Here is an 18,043-nt window from a genome sequence, read left to right as displayed (position 1 = left end):
GCCCAAGCCCAGTGCATGGTAACCAGTCCTTGGTGTGCATCCCACTGTGAAGAGCATCAGAGAATCAAAGGCAAAGATAATCCAAAGTGTTCATTTCACTTTCTGGGAGAATTGCTCCTCAGATGGATTTTTTTTTATTTTTATGTTTTATTGTGAATTATAGGAGGTCTTGTAGTGTAGTGGTTACAAATCAGGCTGTGAACCTTAACATCAGCAGTTCGAAACTACCTGCCACTTCGTGGGAGAAAGATGAGGCTTTCTGCTCCTGTAAAGATTTACAACCTCGGAAACCCTGTACAGGTCGTTATGAGTCGGTTCTGACTCCACGGCACATAACCACCATTGTGAATTATGTGATAGTTTACATGGTAGAACATTAGTTTTACATTCATCCTATCGTGTATCATTTCATTGCCATGGTTACACCTCAGACAGATTTTGTTGTGGTTAATAATATGTTGAATTTTCCTGCTTAGAACTCCTATTCTCTTTTGTGGCTTAGAAGCACATTTTGTTGGATCCTGGACCAAAAAAGAATATTAGACAAAAACCAAGAAAATCTGACTCAAGTATGATTACCATCCAACTACCATCGAGTAGATTTCAACTCATAGCTAAGCCGATAGCATTTCCAAGGCTGTAAATTTTGACAGCCTCATCTTTCTCCTGCAGAGTGGCTGGTAGACTTGAACTACTGATCTTGTGGTTAACAATCCAGTGTTTACCCTACAATACATAATAATGTATTAATATTAGCTCAATAATTATGATAATTAGAATACTAAAAGTGCCATGGACTTCCAAAAGAACCAATAGCTCTGTTTTGGAAGAAGTGCAGCCAGAGTGCTCCTTGGAGGCCAGGATGGCTAAGCTTTGTCTCTCATACTTTGGACATATTGTCAGGAGGGAACAGTCACTGGAGAAGGATGTCATGCTGGGTAAGATGGAGGGTGGGAGAAAAAAGAGGAAGACCCCCCAATGAGATGGATCGGCCAGGTGGCATCATTGATGGCATCAAGTGTGGCAGCGGTAGTGAGGTTGGCCCAGGATCGGACATTGTTTCGTTCTGCTGTGCATGGGTTCGCTATGAGTCGGTTCCAACTCGATGGCACCTGACACCACCACCACCAACAATTATGATAAGGAGTCCTGGCATGATGCTATAGGATAAGCACTGGACTGTGAACCACAAGGCCAGTGGTTCAAATCTAGCAGCTGTTTCTCAGAAACCCTATACAAGGTTGCTATGAGTTGGAACTGACTCAATGGCACTTAATAAAAAAAAAATTGTGATAAATGTACTATATGAATTAAGTTGTTAATAATAGGGAAAACTGGGTGAAGAGTAACATTTCTATAAATCTAAAACCATTGTGAAACAAATAGTTTATTCAAAAATAACAAAACATAATCCAATGGATTGGTTTTACTTTGGAATTTAGCACATGTTTTCTCTAGTCATGTCTTGTTTTGGTTGACAATACATTGAGTTTGCATACTCAGAGCATCTATTATCTCTGGTGGCCAAAGTGAATGATTAAAGTACATTTGGGGGCTGAGCAGTAGAGGAGGAGGTGGGGTTCAGGCTGAGAGCCTAATCTTGACTGTAATCACACATAAATGCTTGAGAGATGTCTGGCTATAAGGAAAGGACAATAGCTAGCCATCCCTCTACTGTCCAAATTTGCCATTGATATGAGAAGCTCGGACCGTGATGGCATGGTGAGTCAGATGGCATTAAAAGAACAGAACAATAGGGATCCATCTCTGTGTCCAGGGATGGACTGAGCCTTCCAGGAGACTATCAGGGCAGGCAGGAAGGAATAATCCTAGAGATGTGGAGATGATGTATCACACACACAGCTATAGTGTCTAGGAATATCAAGTCACCAGTAATATGGAAGCTCTAATTAGGGGTAGAAGGGAAATACCTAAGTCTGGAGCTGGGCAATAAGGCATGGGGTGCCATTTCATTGGCAAGTCAGGGATACAATTCCAGTCCCAGGTAGTCACCTGGGGCTGCTAAGTGAGTACCCTCTCACAACTTCTTTCATTCAATGGATATTTCATGAATCCATCTTAACTGATGGGCTGTACTGCCCCATAGAGTTTCCCAGGTTGAAATCTTTATGGGAAAAGATGGTCAGGTCTTTCCTCTGCAGAACCACTGGTGGGTTCAAACAATGACCTTTCAGTTCATGGTTGAGTGCTTAACTACTGCACCACCAAAACACTATGCCCCTATGCTGGGCACTAGAAATGCAGCAGAGAACAAAGCAAACTCTGCCTGCCCTCTTGGAGATGTGCAGGTTGCTGGAAGGGGCAGACACTGAACAAGAGGCAATGCAGAGGTTGAGGAAACAGGGGACCATTACGTGGAACATGAGATCAAGAGAGACTTCCCAGAATGTGATTTTAAAATGAAACTTGAAAAAGCATAAGAGGGGGTACTAGCCACAGAGGACTAGAGTGGAGAGTGAGGCATCCAGCTGATAAGGAGCAAAGGCATATTACACAAGAACACCCACACTTGCAGATAATACCCACTTGACATGGCTTCAATGAGTGGATGATCAGAGCTCAGCTAGAAGAAGAAAGAAGAGGGAAACAAAGAATATAATCGGATACAATTTGATGAACTTGACTTACACCTATGGATGCAGTAGCTCAAAAGAGGGACCAAATCTCTACAGCAAGGCTCATTCCCACCTGCTCCACACACAGAGTAGACAGGGATGGGCAACTTGGACATTGGCTACCCAAAATGGTGGTGGTGGTGGGGCCTACAAAGGCAAGAAATGACTGGCTTACAAGCTTTCAAGAGGGAACCTAGATCCAGAGGGCATGGAGGAAGGTAGAATCTCCACTGAGTAGTATCCAATCTGCCTGGGCGGGGCTGATGAAAGGAAATGCAGATAGGTCTCTTGTGATACAATAGTTGATAATTGTTATCAGAACTGATTGTGAGGGTTGGAAATGTAAAGGTAGACGTTTTGTAGCAAGGAGGAGAGTGATTAACTTTGCAGTATAGGAGCGGAGGTCCCTGGGACCATCAAGGGAGAAGAGCAGAGAGCGGGACCCTAGCCAGAGAAGCAGTGATGCCAGAGATGGGGGCAGAGACGATGGCATGGAGAGATGGAGCACCTGGGGACTTTAGACCCAGAGAGGGATAGGGGCTGTGTGCTGATGACCGGCTTTGTTGCAGGATATACCCTGTGGTTGGTTGATGATGCATGGAGGGGATTGTAACCATGGCAATGAAATGATATACGATAGGATGAATGTAAAACGAATGTTCTCCCATGTAAATTATCACATAATTCACAATAAAACATAAAAAAAAGGGGGGGAGGGAACTGAGCAGAAGAGGAAGAGATGGGGGTGTTCAGACAGAAATGGCACATGCCAAGTCCTGCGGGTAGGAATCCAAAGAAGAGTGAGGAGACCATCAAGGGAGAGCAATGAGAAAGGGAGACTTGAGACCCAGGTAGGACCCCATGATCAACAGCCTTGTAAATTGTGTCAAGGGGACTGTTTCATTAGACAAAGCAATGTTAAGACACTGAAGGGCTGTAAGCAGAGGACTGACAGGACAAGATTAGCATGCCACACACACTCGCCATCTAATGAGCTCAATTTGGCATTGTTTTCCCTGGAATACACATAATAGATTTAACCCATTGCCTGCTTCAGAAAATTAACTGTAGAAAAGGCAAATATAAAACTGGTAGAACCTTTACGAACCACAAGTGGAGAGTGCAGAGTGAGGCTTCTTTGAGTTGTTGATTTTGAAAATGGTCTGAATACAGATTGCTTCATTTTAAGCTTGCTGGTTCACCGTTAGGGCATTTGTAACCGGCCAATTTGGGCAACTCTGAGATCATTTGCATTACCTTTTCTGGTGTCATGTCATTCTGTTCTTCTCTCAGGGACACCTTCTTGGCTCCAAGGATGTAATTGTAGGGGAGGAAGAAGATGGCTGGTAGGGTCTGTACAAGGCTGGGTCTGTCTTTTGGGATTGTTCTGCTGTCTCCAAACCCCAGGCAGCTGTTTCCAGGCTATCATGATGCTCCGCATCACTTTCAACTTACAGAATGCATTCTCGAAGTGTCTTTCAGAGGCTCTGTGGGCATAATGGGTTTCTGATATTATTACAATTGCTTTCTGGCCACGGTTGGTTAGCTCAGTTGGATAGAACATCACACTTGAAGCCAAAGGCACAGGCTTCACTGACTCATGGCTTGGTTTCATGGCCATGGATGATACCTTGAACTCTAGCCAGTCATGCAAATAAACAGACCTGGGTTGGAGCCTGACTCCTCCAATGAATGGCCATGAGACTTGCAGTGAATTACTTGAATTATCTATTCCTGTGTGGATTCTTCTCTGGAAAACGGGGATAGTTGCCACGTCTTCCTCCTGAGGTTGTACAGTTATATGCAGTCATGTGAGATGGTACATGGCACACAGGAGCTGCTTATCTGTGATGGGGTTCCAGACAAGAAAATGCAGAGGACTGGGTGCTTCCAAGGAGGGAGGAAGCAATGTGTGCAGTTCTGAGGTTATTTGTAATAACTGTAACAATAATTACTGTGATGATTTTGAGAGTCTCTGCCCACAGTGGGTCAAGCCACTTGCTTCTTGTGACCAAAGAAAAGACACATGACCCTATGTTGACTGGACACAATTCTTAAAAGAGCCTTGAAGATGCTTACAGAAGCCACGGGGGACCTGGGGTCAGCAAGCCTGGCTCAGGGACTGGGGTCACCATTGGGTAGTGCAGAGCTGGGATGAGCATGCACACCTGGCCACTTAGGTGGGAGGTTTCCTGTGTTGTTCTTAACTAAGCCCTCAGAGTCACCAGAGACAGGAGGAAGCATGGGCAGTGGTTAAGAACATGGGCTTTGGACCTGGGTGATGACACTGAAACCCTGATTCTGCCCTTCTGGCTGTGTGACAAGTCATTTATCCTCGCTCTGCCTCAGTTTCCTTTCTTGTAGAATGAATGGTAGCAATCATAGTATCTACCTACCATGGTAGCACAATGATTAAATGCTTGGCTGTCAACTGAAAGGCTGGAGGTTCAAACCCACACACTACCGAAAGCTGATGGTTCAAATCCAATTCCTCGGGATAAAGACCTGGCCATCTACTTGTGTAAAGGTTACAGCTAAGAACACCCTAAGGAACAGCTCTGGCACATACCAACATGGAGTTGATATGGAACAGAATCAACAACAATGTAAGGTTCCTGTAATAATTAAATGAGAGTGATGCTAGTGCATGTGTGGCAAGCATTATCAATGTGAGCTATTACTTTTACCATTACTATAATAATATGCTGTGAATTATGTTGGGCCTTGAAAACCTCCAGACATAGGTCCTTCCTAAACCCTACTACTGTATGCTCTCTGGTGAAAATCTGTGCCCACAATTACAATGATGTCTCATTACGTCAGTTTTGTGTCTGTCTCCCCATCGGACTGTGAGCTCCTTGAGGGAAGACTGTGTCTCACTTACATTGTGTTTCAGTGTCGGGTACAACTCCTGGCCAATTATTGTTGTTGTTAACCGAGGTTGAGTCAACTCTGGCTCCTGGAAGTCTGTGCACAACAGAATGAACACTACCTGATTTTAAGGCATCCCCATGTGGCACTGTAGGCTAAGCACTAGGTTGATAACTAAAAGGTTAGTGGTTCAAACCCACCAGTCACTCTTTAGAAACACTATACAGGGTCGCCATGAGTTAGAATCAACTTGACAGCATTTAATAATAACAATGATCAGTTGGAGATTAAATTGTTGTGATCCAAAGGGTTTTCATGTGGCATAAAGATGAGCCTTTCTGCTCCCGCAAAGATTTTCAACCACAGAAACGCTGTATTGTTTCATTATGAGTCAGATCCGACTTGACGGCACTTAACAACAAACAACAACATAGGGGTTTCATTGACTGATTTTCACAGGCAGATCACCGAGCTTTTCTTCCCAGTCCATCTTACTCTGGAACTGCTGAAACCTATTCAGCCTGAGAGAACACACAAGCCTCCACTGGCAGCTGGGTGGTGACAGTCCATGAGTTCATTGTCTGGGAATCGAACCTCTATCTCCCTTGTGGGGACAAGAACTCTAGCAATGAGCCCCGAATGCCTCATCCTGCCCCCTGATAGGTACTCAAAAAATAAATATTTTCTAAATGAGTAGGGGATGCCTTGATTTTGTTGACTTTGTTGCCATGACCTCATGCCAGTTGTCAGTAGACCTGTTGTTCTAATTCTCTGAACATACAATATGACATGGAGTTCTTCATGTCTCTTCTCTGGACCTCAGTTTTCTCATTTCTGAAATGAAACTATTAGCCTAGAATGATCCTCAGATTTCCAACTTGAAGAAATGTGATTGGGAGATTCTACAGTTCTTCTGGTGTGACCCAGGGCACAAAGCTTTTCAAGAAGATCCTGCCCTAACTCGGTGAAGTAGAAAGGCTTTGGGTTTTGCTTTTTGGGGGTGAGGATGGAAGTGAAACATAAAGGCTCAAGAAAGAAACAAAGATCCGGCTAGGATTGCAGAAAGACATCACAAAGGCTTTCCTGATATTGTTGTTGTTAGGTGCCATTGAGTTGGTTCTGACTCATAATAGAACAAAACACTGCCTAGTCCTGTGCCATTCCCACAATTGTTGCTACATTTGAGCCCATTGCTGCTGCCACTGTGTCAATCCATCTCTTTGGGGTCTTATTTTTTGCTGAACCTCCACTTTACCACATACATGATGTCTTTCTCCAGGAAATGGTGCCTCATAATAACATGTCTGAAGTTGAAGTCTCACCAACAGATGAAGTCTCACCGGCCTGGCTTCTAAGGAGCATTCTGGCTGTACTTCTTCCAACACAGATTTGTTTGTTCTTCTGGCAGTCCATGTTCATCTCTAACATCATAATTCAAATGCATCAATTCTTCTCTGGTCTTCCTTATTCATTGCCCAATTTTTTGAAAGCGATTGAAAATACCATGGCTTGGGGCAGGTGCACCTTAGTCCTCAAACTGATATCTTTTCTCTTGAAAACTTTAAAGAGGTCTCTTGAAACAGCTGTTTTACCTAATGCAATATGTCATTTAATTTCTTTCTTTTAAAAAAAACAAACAAACAAATTTTTACTGTGAATTGAGTCAAGGTTTACAGACAAAATCATCAGTTTTACATTCAACAAATCATATACTTTGTTTCCTCCTTGGGCTTTCTATTTCCATTCCACCCACCTTCCCATCCCTTTTCAACTTTGTCCTTAGCTAAGTGTTGCCCTTTTGATTTTGAATGATCGACCACGGTGAGCATACCTTACTAGTGTTGTTGTCCTTCCTTTATACTTCTCTAGGGCTTGGTTGAGAATTGAGTAAGGAGGGTGAGTTCCTTTCTAGACCTAAAGAGTGGTCAAGGGCAATAGTCTCAGGTTCCTCCAGTCTCTTTCTGACCAGTAAGTCTGCTCTTTATTATTATTACTACTACTAATAATAACTTAGAGTTTTGTTTTCACAATTTCTCCCACTCTATCATGGACCTTCTAATGGGATCCCTTTCAGAGCCATTGGTAGTGGTAGCCAGGCACCATCTAGTTCTTCTGGTCTCAGAGTCACGGAGACAGATACTCACATGTTCCATTATTTCACTGGACTAATTGATTACGTAGTGGTTACGAATCGGGCTGCGAACCTTAAGGTCAGCGGTTCAAAACTTATCAGCCACTCCGCAGGAGAAAGATGAGGCTTTCTACTCCCGTAAAGATTTATACCCTTGGAAACCCTGTACAGGGTCGCTCTGGGTTGGAACCGACTCGACGGCACTTAACAACAACAACAAATTGATTACAAACATCTTCAATTCTCATCACTCTTCTTTTTTCTACACATGGAGAGACCAATCGCTGCACCTCAGATGGCCACTCATCAGCTTTTAAGATCTCAGACACTACTCACCAAAGTAGGATATAGAATATTGTCTTTGTGAACTATATTATGTGTTTGATTTCTTGACTGCTGCTTCCTCGAGGTTTGGTTGTGGATCCAAGCAAAATGAAGTCTTTGACAATTTCAATCTTTTCTCAATTTATAATGACACTAATTTTTGGACCAGTTGTGAGGATATGTATTTTCGTTACATTGAGGTGCAATGCTTATGGAAGGCTGGAGTCTTTTATCTTCATCAGGACCTACTTTAAGTCCTCTTTGTTTTCAGCAAACAAGATTATATCATCTGCATAAGAATAGCTGGAGGTGATGGAAGCATAAGCCAAGACTTAAGACTTCTCCAAGAGTTTGATTTCAGTTTATTACTCTGTGACTTTACTGCAATGGTAATAGCTCTTGGAACATCATTTTAATAACTGAGAAGAACTGGAATTAAGAATATTGGCTGCTAGCTGGCCAGGGCTGGGTGACTCTCACCCAGGTGGAGCTAATCTGGTTTTGCTAATGTTGTCTATTGATTATCTCTGATTCTATTCTTTTTAATGTGTCACTCCCCACCATGTTGCTCATGCTTGAGCCCCAGGAGATGTGGGTTTCTGAGATGGTGTGGGGAGAGGAGTGGGCAGTGGAGCTGGGTAGACATCCAGATGAGAGATGACCAGAGGAAGGAAACTGAGAGCAGATAATAGGAGGCACTTAAATGGTCACTCTGGCCCAGATGTGAGAGTCCTAGAGCCAGATAAGCCCCCCTGCATGGGAGGAGGAGGCCCTCACTCTCACTGTATCTAGGTTTCCACAGAGGGGAAGAATCCACGAAGGGTTATTATGAAAGTGATTTGTAAAGTATACACACACATGGGCTTTAAAAAAAAAAAATAGTTATTTCTTCTTGGTCTATAAACCACAGCTGTCTTTGATTGTTCCCATTCATGGAAGAAGTGATGGATAATTCAACGTCATGGATGATACAAAATTGAATTTTATTTGGTTTGTGTATAATCACTATACTCCCACCTCATTGTGAGAAATCTTCTTTCCTAAACAATCTGGGCTTAATTTTTTTTTTCTTTTTAAATTAAATGCTTGAGAATTAAAGGCTTAGAGGATGGGGTGTGGAAAGGCAGAGAGGCAAGGTTGAGATTAAAACTATGATCCAATTTATTGACAAACACCGAACACTTTGAGAGCTGGAGTTGCTTGGCTATGAGGGTCCTTTCTTTATTACCCCCTTCTGGGCCACACCCTCACAATTGTGTGCCAGGACTCTGGGTTAACAGTTCCCAACAGGTCTCCTGCCTTCAATCTTGCCCCATCCTTCCATTCCACTCTCTTCTCAGCCCAGTTGCACACCTGGCCTTCCCATTCACTCTTTTTTTTTTAAAGTTTTTCTTGTAAAATGAGCCATCATTTACATGGGCCCATTACTCTTCTGCTCAAAACCTTCCAAAATGGCTTCTTGCCTCTTACAGACTGACTTTAAACTCTCCGGGCCCAGGTGTGCCTACCTCTCTGTTTTGGCCTCTTGCATTTACATCTCCAGGTTCCCTCAATGCCCAGCTTCATCCCGCCCCCGCAATCAGTCACCTGCATTCATTTGAAGGCATCCTCTCTTCCTCTCTGTTAGTCCCGGCTTTCCATTCGCTTCTCAGTTCTCAGATCAATCATTAAAGCCTTTGGTTAAAGCACTGCTGCCTCCTTGTCCCACGGACTTTGGACACGTTGTCAGGAGGACCCAATCTCTGGAAGATATCATATTTGGTAAGTACAAGGTCAATGAAAAAGGAAGATCCTAAGTGAGATAGACTGACACAAGGGGCTGCAATAATAGGTTCAAACAGAGACGATTGTGAGGATGGGTCATATTGCACTCATTATGAGTCAGAAGAGACTTGGCACATAAGGAGCTCTGCTAGCGTAGTGGTTACAAAACCTCAAGATCGGCAGTTCAAGACTACCAGCTGTTCTGTGGGAGAAAGATGAAACTTTCTGCTCCCGTAAAGATTTACAGCCTCAGAAATCCTGTACAGGGTTGCTATGAGTTGGAACCGACTCCACAGCACATAACAACAACAACATACAGTCTCTATGAGTCAGAACAGACTCCACTGCACTTAACAACAACAACAACACAGCAAACAGCATCCTTGCCTCCAAATCAAAGGGTAATACTACAGCTCTGATTCACTTCTCGTGGTATTCGGTACAGTCCACCTTGTTTATGTACAACTCCTTCATTGACTTTGAGTCCCTTGATTTTTTTCCCTCATTATTTTTTATATTCCAAAGGCAAAGAGTATTGTCTGGCTCATTAGCACATACTCAAACTTTTATAGAAAATATCTTAGGCCATCAGTGGTAAAGATTGATTCTAGGGGAGGAAGTCAGGGCTGGAAGAGGAAGGGACAAAATGCATGGTTTTATCAGTATGTGTGTGTGTAGTGTGTTGTGTATGCACTGACACTCACTTGAGATCTCAGTGTAGCCACCTGGGTCCCTGAGGGCAGGGAATCACAAGTTGACACTTGGCAGGGCCCAGGTAATAGAGAGGGTATGACAGTAGTAGGGGGGGGTCTCATAACGCTGTTAAGCCATCTGCCTTACCAATGACCTGCTGTGTGGTTATAGGCAAATCACCAAAATTCTCTTAAAGAAGTAAGAGCAGCCTGGAGAAAGATATAGGGACATAAAAGAGAAAATTCAAGATCAACAGAATGCTCACTCCTTTCTTTGTGAAATTTTTCTTCCAGTATCCGTCTCCATTATGGGTGTGGCTGAAAGTAGGAATGTCAGCCAGTAAAGAGTAAAGGTCCTCCAACTTCCAATTCAATCAGAATTTCTGTTAGGGGTGTGAGGATTGTAAAGAAGTAAGTACAAATAAACTAGTAAAAACAATGAAAAGCTCCCCCAGGTGATTTAAATGTGAACTGTGAATTCTAACAATAGCCAGAATTTGTATAATCTGGGGCCCAGGATGCCATTTGAGGCCAGGGCGGAGGTGCCATTTCCAGCTGTAGAACATGCTGCAGGGTCCAATGATCAAGTTTCAGAGAAATAGCGCTCAGGGATTAGAGAGACTATGACTCAATTTACAGCAGGAGGAAATTCAACCAAAGTGGATGAAGGCCCCAGAACAGGTTCCCAAGTGTTTGTCTTTTCCTATGGGACAGACTAGGTCCCCTTGGCTGTAAATCTTCCCAGTTCCTGGAGCCTGTGGTACTCTCATAGGTGGATTGTTGGGCTGGGGGCTGGGCAGGGAGGGCTAGCAGCCTCTCTATACTTGTGGCTCTGGGGTTAGTGAACCCCCTTCCCAGAGAAATAAATGGAAAGATTGGGAGGTTAAATCCACATGGTAAGGGTGAGGACTAGAGGCCAGTAGGCAAGTCCCTCCCAAGAAGTGAGTGGTCTCTGAAGTTCCACCTGACCCTGGGTTTCCACACAATAGCCCATATAGAAGAGACCCTGCTGGCCAGGCCAAGGTGAGCAGAGATCAAGAGAGCAGCATTCACAGTGGATGGTTCATGTGTCTCCAACAGAGCTGAGAAAGGAGACCATGGCTCAGGCATCCCGTGCCTTTGAGGGAACAGGCCTCATGAATGAAAAGGCTTTGGGAGGGGGCAGGGAGAGAGGGGAAGACTGGAGAAAGAAGATGGGGAGGGCGTAGAGGAAGGAAAACTCAGCCTCATCTGCTTGTTTGTGTTTCTTGTATTTAAGATGCCGACTTCAAGCATATTTTTAAATCCATCAGACATGAAAGGCAGTTTTAAATAGACCCACAGTGTGAAGCTGGTAATTTCACTTGCCACAATAGAAGAACTGGCAGGACACTGGCTCAGATTCAGCACCTCTCCCCACACCAGGGAAGCTTTGTAAAGCACAAATCTCTCCCTGGTATCGACTTTTAGGCTAGGGGCTAGTCCCTGTCTGTGGGAGCCTGGAGGGAAGGAAGGAGGGGGCAGGGGGAGGGGAGAGCAGGCCTTGGAGAGTGAATGAAAGAGGTGGAGGAAAGAGACTAAATGGGGGTGGGGAAGTGAGTGAAGAAGAGAAGGGTAAAAGGAGGAGGAGAATGAGTGAACTACAGAAATGAATTGCATCAACATTTTCCTGTGTCAGGGAAGCTTTCTGGCTTAGCCCATGCTAACTCCCAGTTTCTCATACTAAGTCCTTTCACTTCCAACTCAGTCTCAGTTCAAAAGAAGCAAAGACTCTTGAGGTTGGTGGGGGTGGGGATATAAAGTCAATCATTATATCCACTTTCTCACCAGCATTGTCTGCTTTCTGTGGTGGACATCTGCTTGAACACCTCTAGTGTCAGGGAACTCACTACCCAGCGCAATCACCCATTCCCCTGATGAACAGCACTTGCTGAGAGCAACTTCCTCCTTGTGAGACATTTTGCTCCACCTGTGTTGTGTTCCCTGGTTCTAATCCTGTTACTCAGAACAAGCTGAGCAGCAAAGACAGTCCTTCTTACTTGCCCACAGTGCTCAGATTGTCTCCCACTCTGATTTTTCTACGTTACTTTCTACTGTCACCAAGAATTGTTACAACCTAAATCTCTGCAAAACCACAATATTTCTGGGTGCTAATTAGTCTATTTCCTGCTAGAGACAAGGCAGCAAAATTCCAGGAATGACAAAAGACTGGAGTTTCTTTGCTATTATCATTCAACACCCAACTGAGTAGCTACTCTGGCCATGCTTAGGGTACTGGTATTAGCATAACTCACAGAGGTGGGTGTGCACAGGCAGATGCAGAAATGCCCAGGAGCATTGTGGGACCTCCACCATGTATGAAGATGAGGCTCAGACAGCAAGGGAAGCCTGAGATTTGTTGTAGTGGCATTTGTATGACTTATTAATATGAAGGAGCTTCAGAAAGTTCATGGGAAAGTTCCATTATCTTTCAATTCCATTTTGTCCAATAACTTTAAAAAATGTCCTCATATGTAAAGGTAGGTTAAGAAGGAATATGTCACCTAATGTGTTGTTGACATGGCAGTAAATTCATCCATCTACCCACTATATGGAGTCCCGGTGTGGCGCCATATGATGAGCGCCAGATCGCAAGGTCGGCAGTTCAAACTCACCAGCTGCTTCTTGGAAACCCTATACAAGGTCACTATGAGTCATACCCAACTTGACTGCACTTAACAACAACAACAACATCCACTTTACATCTATTATGTACCAGGCCTTGTTGTTGTTTGTTGTTAAGTGCTGTTGATTTTGTTCTGACACATAGTGACCCTGAATAGGGTTTCAGAGGAGAGGTTTGTGGGTTTGAATTGCCGAACTTGTGGTTAGCAGTCCAGTGCTGACCCTACAGTGCCACACCAGGAGAGCTAAGTAAGTAAAAAAATAAATGAGAGCAGCAACAGGGTTCTGTGATACAGGGATCAAGGCATAGTCTGAAGAGGGGAAATAATACTAAAATGCTTGACTGTCCTATGAATATTGGTTTCCCTTGCCTACTATTATAAAATAGACACTTGAGTGGAATAGAAAGGAATGTTGGGAAACATGATTACAGAAAACTTGTAAACCTGTCTTCAGCCTACAGCTGATTGAAATACCTAAAAGGCGTTCTAGAACTTGCCCAGTGAAATAGGTCTCGTGCAAAGCCTTTGCAGGTGTAATCTTGAGTCCCATCCAGAACCTTATGAGGTGGGACATTCCCACTAGAAAGGACAAGCTGACCAACTTGGAACAGATAGAGCAACAGAAGATAGATCTTCAGAGAAAGGTTGTCAGGAAAAACCCAAAACAAAAGTGTCAGCATGACTGGCTACCACAAGAACAAGCAAGCTGTTTGCCAGGAATCCATCAAGGCAAGCAATCAAGTTCCTTCAGGACAAACTCCCCTCTAAGACTGAAACTCAAAGGGAACACACAAACAAGCATATAAGCTTGCTGGTGACCACATTGGTCTACTGGTGAGTGGAAGAGGGAAAAAGGTAGCAATGAAGAAATGGGCTGAGTTCAACCATGGTCCACTGACTCCCGTTAACCTGAAGATGAGAGAGAAAAGAGGAAGGGCTGGTTGGTCCAAAGTGTGGTGAGACCTGGGGACACTTGAGAACATGGACAAGGACATAGCCACAGAGGGCTAGAGCTGAGAGTGAAGCATCCAGCTGATATGAAGTAAGGGGAAATACGCAAGAACACCCAAACTTGCAGACAGTACCCATTTGACCTAGCCTAGAAGGCTTAATCAGAATTTGACTAGAGGAAGATTACAAAGAAAACAAATTTTTATAAAGGAAACAAGGATAAATAAATTGTTACAATTTGATGAACCTGACCTATACTCATGGAGGTTGTTGTTGTTAAGTGCTATCAAGTTTGTTCCGATGCATAGTGACCCTGTATAGAGTTTCTGAGGAGCAGCTAATGAGCTTGAACCACCGACCTTGCAGTTCAAACAGCTGTGCAATCTGGCGCATTAACCCACAGCACCACACCAGAACTCCTAGAGGTCGTAACTCTAAATACCAACAGAGAAGGAAGGAGTCTTCACTTCAAGCATCAATGCTATCCCCTCTGTAGATAGGGACGAGCAATTTAGACATTAGCTACCTACAATGAGGGAGCGATAAAGGCACGAAGTGACTGGCTTACAAGGTTTCAAGAAGGAGTTTAGTTTAAGAGTATGAGGGGTGGGGGGGAGAAAGAGCCCCTACCGAATAGTTTTTATCTTGTCTAGATGGGTCTGGTGAAAAGAGATGGGGATAAGATTCATATGATTCAATAGTGAATAATTATCATGACTAATTGCGACTGCCACAATTGTAAAGGTAGAAGTTTTGTAATAAAAGGGGAGTGGTTAATCTTACAGTCCAGAAACAGAGGACTCTAGGACCATCAAGAGAGGAACGCACAAGCAGAATGAGGGACCTTATCCAGAGAAGCAGCAACGCCAGAGATGGAGGCAGAGATGGGGGCATCTAGAGAGGGAGAGTGGCTGAGGACTCTAGATTTATGGACTAAGAAGAGAAGGACTAAGAGCTGGTGGCCAGGAGGCAGACTTGCAGAATGTGCCCTTTGGAGGTGTAAATTATTATATATGCCTGAGTGGTTTGTTGTTGTTTTTTAATTTAAAAAAAGCTCTCTGGTAGCGTGGTGGTTACGAATCGGGCTGCGAACCACAAGGTCAGCAGTTCGAAACTACCAGCTACTCCGCGGGAGAAAGATGAAGCTTTCTGCTTCCGTAAAGATTTACAGCCTCGGAAACCCTGTTCAGGGTCGCTATGGGTCGGAACCGACTCGACGGCACTTAACAACAACAACAAAGTGAATAGAGAGAAACACTGTTAACTGATGGTACATGGAGGGGATTATAATCATTGTAATGAAACAAGGTGTATCATTTGTTGAATATAAAACTGATGTTCTTCCCTGTAAACTTTCAATCCACAATTAAACACTTTAAAAAAATATAATAAAATAAATGAGAGCAGAACCTGGACCTGTAGAACCTTCCTTCTACAACTTTAAGGCAGAATGAGAAGACACCAACAGTCCTTCAACAAGTCTGTAGCTTTAAGTCCAAGGAAATGGGAGGCACTGGGGGCCCCCCAGATTCTTCAGTATTCAGGAAATGTGGGGATTTTCTGCTCTTTCCTGTTTTCTTTTGTTTGTGACTTTACACAGGGAGACAGATGATGATGTAATAACTAACATTTGTTCAGTCTTTCAGTTGACTAAGCTCCTTTTTGAGAATTCTCATTTGACCTTCACTCTACCCTGTGAAGGATTTGGAAGCTGGGGCTTTCACACTGTATACTTGGGTCCATATCTGAGCAGGTTTTTCGGGGCTAGAGAAAGCATTTGGGAAAGGCACAGGTGAGTAAAGTTGTTACTTCCACCCCAGGAAGGAAAAGAACCAAGCAGGAAAGTATATTTCATGCATGGAGTCAAGGCACCCAAGTCAAATCGAGTTGTTGAGTAGCCTGTGGGTAGTAGATTGCTACTGGCGGCAGCTGAGGAGGCTGCAGGGTGATGACAAAGACGGAAGGCTTTGATGAGCATCACACTGTCAGAAAGGCAATCAAATCACAGCAGCCAGAATGCTCCACAACACTTTGTTTTAAAAGCCTGAAGCAGCACCTCATTTGAACCGGGAAGGCAAACCCAGGCCACCAGGACTCAGTCATCCAATCTCAGAGACCTGGGACTCCAGCAGAGATGCTCGCCTGGGGGCAGCTGATGCTGTGTTCTGAACAGCTGCTAAACGGCAGACATTTTTTGCCAGGCACTGTGCTAAACCTGAGGTTACAGAAATGAGGGATTGTGCTGTGAAGGAGCCCTATCACATGCTCCTTAGAGCCTGGGAGAGGTACGCATAAAGACCACACACATCATTATAGAGCGGCTTAGGAGAACCCATAGATTGGATGTTGTATCACCCCTTGGTCTAAAGCTACAAAGGTTCAACGAATCCCCAGTTCCATAATCACTTGACCCAAATTCACCCTAAGGTCCTTTTTGGTCCCCCTCTGTTTCAATTCCTGTATCTAAATATATATTCCATTCTCTGTGCCCATGTTCTTTGGGCATTTCTGCTTAGTAAAGCAGTGTATTTATGGATAGTATTTACTTTTATAGATCACATGGATATAGTCATAATTCATTATGATAGTGCAGACTGGCTGGTCTTAGGAGCCCTCATTTGTTGGATATGAGTCTCCTGGTGCTATGACGAGGCCTGCAAGTACCATTTCTGAATCAAACTCAAAGCCCTGATGAAGGCCCAGCTCAGAGAGACAGTGCTAGTTTTTGGACCTGACTCAGCTCTGGTCCCACAATGATAAATGACACAATCTGCCCTGAGCATCTCAGTGTCTACATGGATTTTAGGTCCCCTGCTGGACACTATATGGTTTCCCAACTCTCTATTATGTCTAGCAGTATTCTAAGTAGGACACTTCGATTAAACTGGTTTGAATGGATTGCGTGAAAGGTGGAGTTATGATGGTCTTTGTTCCTGCTATTGCTAGTAATTAGTATGTCTGTTAATAGCAACATCAATAGCATTAGGAAGCGGAAAAGGAGATTTTTAAAGCTCCTGTTCTCTGTCAACCACCCCACCCCAACCAAAACCCACATAGCAGGATAAGAAAAGAGGGACTAACCAATAGAGTCATATGGATTTTTGACTGAATTTGATTGGAATTTGTGCAGCCTCTTCCCTGTTCCCCAGATAATGGGAAGGGAGGAGGCAATACTCCTCTGGTCCAGTACCAGGAGCCAAGTTAGGGCTTTGATCATAATCAGCAGGAACAGAGCACTCAAGCCTTAGTTTTGCGTTTTTTATTTTAAGCTTCAGAGTTTCTCAGTTTGCCGTCTTCTCCAACCTATCCCTTACAAATGAAGCCTTGCTGTCATGTTTGGATTCATGGTAGGAGGGGGAAAACTACCTGAGGATGTCTGCTCTCCCTTCATTCCCTGAATGAAGAACCAAATGCTTCCTTGGGCAGCTCATCTCCAGCAGAGTATCCAAGAGCTCACAGTGGTATGTCAGATCTGAAGGGCTTATGACTTTTTGTGTCGCTCCTCTAGTCCAGAAGGAGCTCTGGTAGTGTACTGGTTACAAGTTGGTAGTGTACTGGTTACAGTCAAGGTCAGCAGTTCGAAACTACCAGTGGTTCCGCAGGAGAAAGATGAGGCTTTCTGCTCCTGTAAAGATTTACAGCCTCAGAAGCCATGTACAGGGTCACTATGAGTCAGAACCAACTCCATGGCACATCACCACCACCACCAGTCCAGAAGAGAGAACAGACTTTGGAAAGGCGATTGAGTATGGGATTTAAAAAATGGGACCAGAGTCCTAGGATTGATTTATGAAGTGTAAGGAAGGAGGCTGAACTGTGAAGTAGCAGTCAGGGGCAGATGGCTGTCACCATGAGGTCTTAGAGAATTTAAATTAGGTATTTTAAATGTTAAAGACCTAAAAGAAGCTATGTTTAAAGAAATAAAGTTAGATAACAGGGTCTCACCAAATAGAGTATAACAACAAAGAGAAAGACATTCTGAAAAAGGAACCAAATACAAATTCTGGAGCTGAAAAGAACAATGTTGGT

Source organism: Chrysochloris asiatica, unplaced genomic scaffold (genome assembly GCF_000296735.1).
Source record: "Chrysochloris asiatica unplaced genomic scaffold, ChrAsi1.0 scaffold00050, whole genome shotgun sequence".
NCBI lineage: Eukaryota > Metazoa > Chordata > Mammalia > Afrosoricida > Chrysochloridae > Chrysochloris > Chrysochloris asiatica.
Note: the sequence above shows the minus strand (reverse complement) of the source record.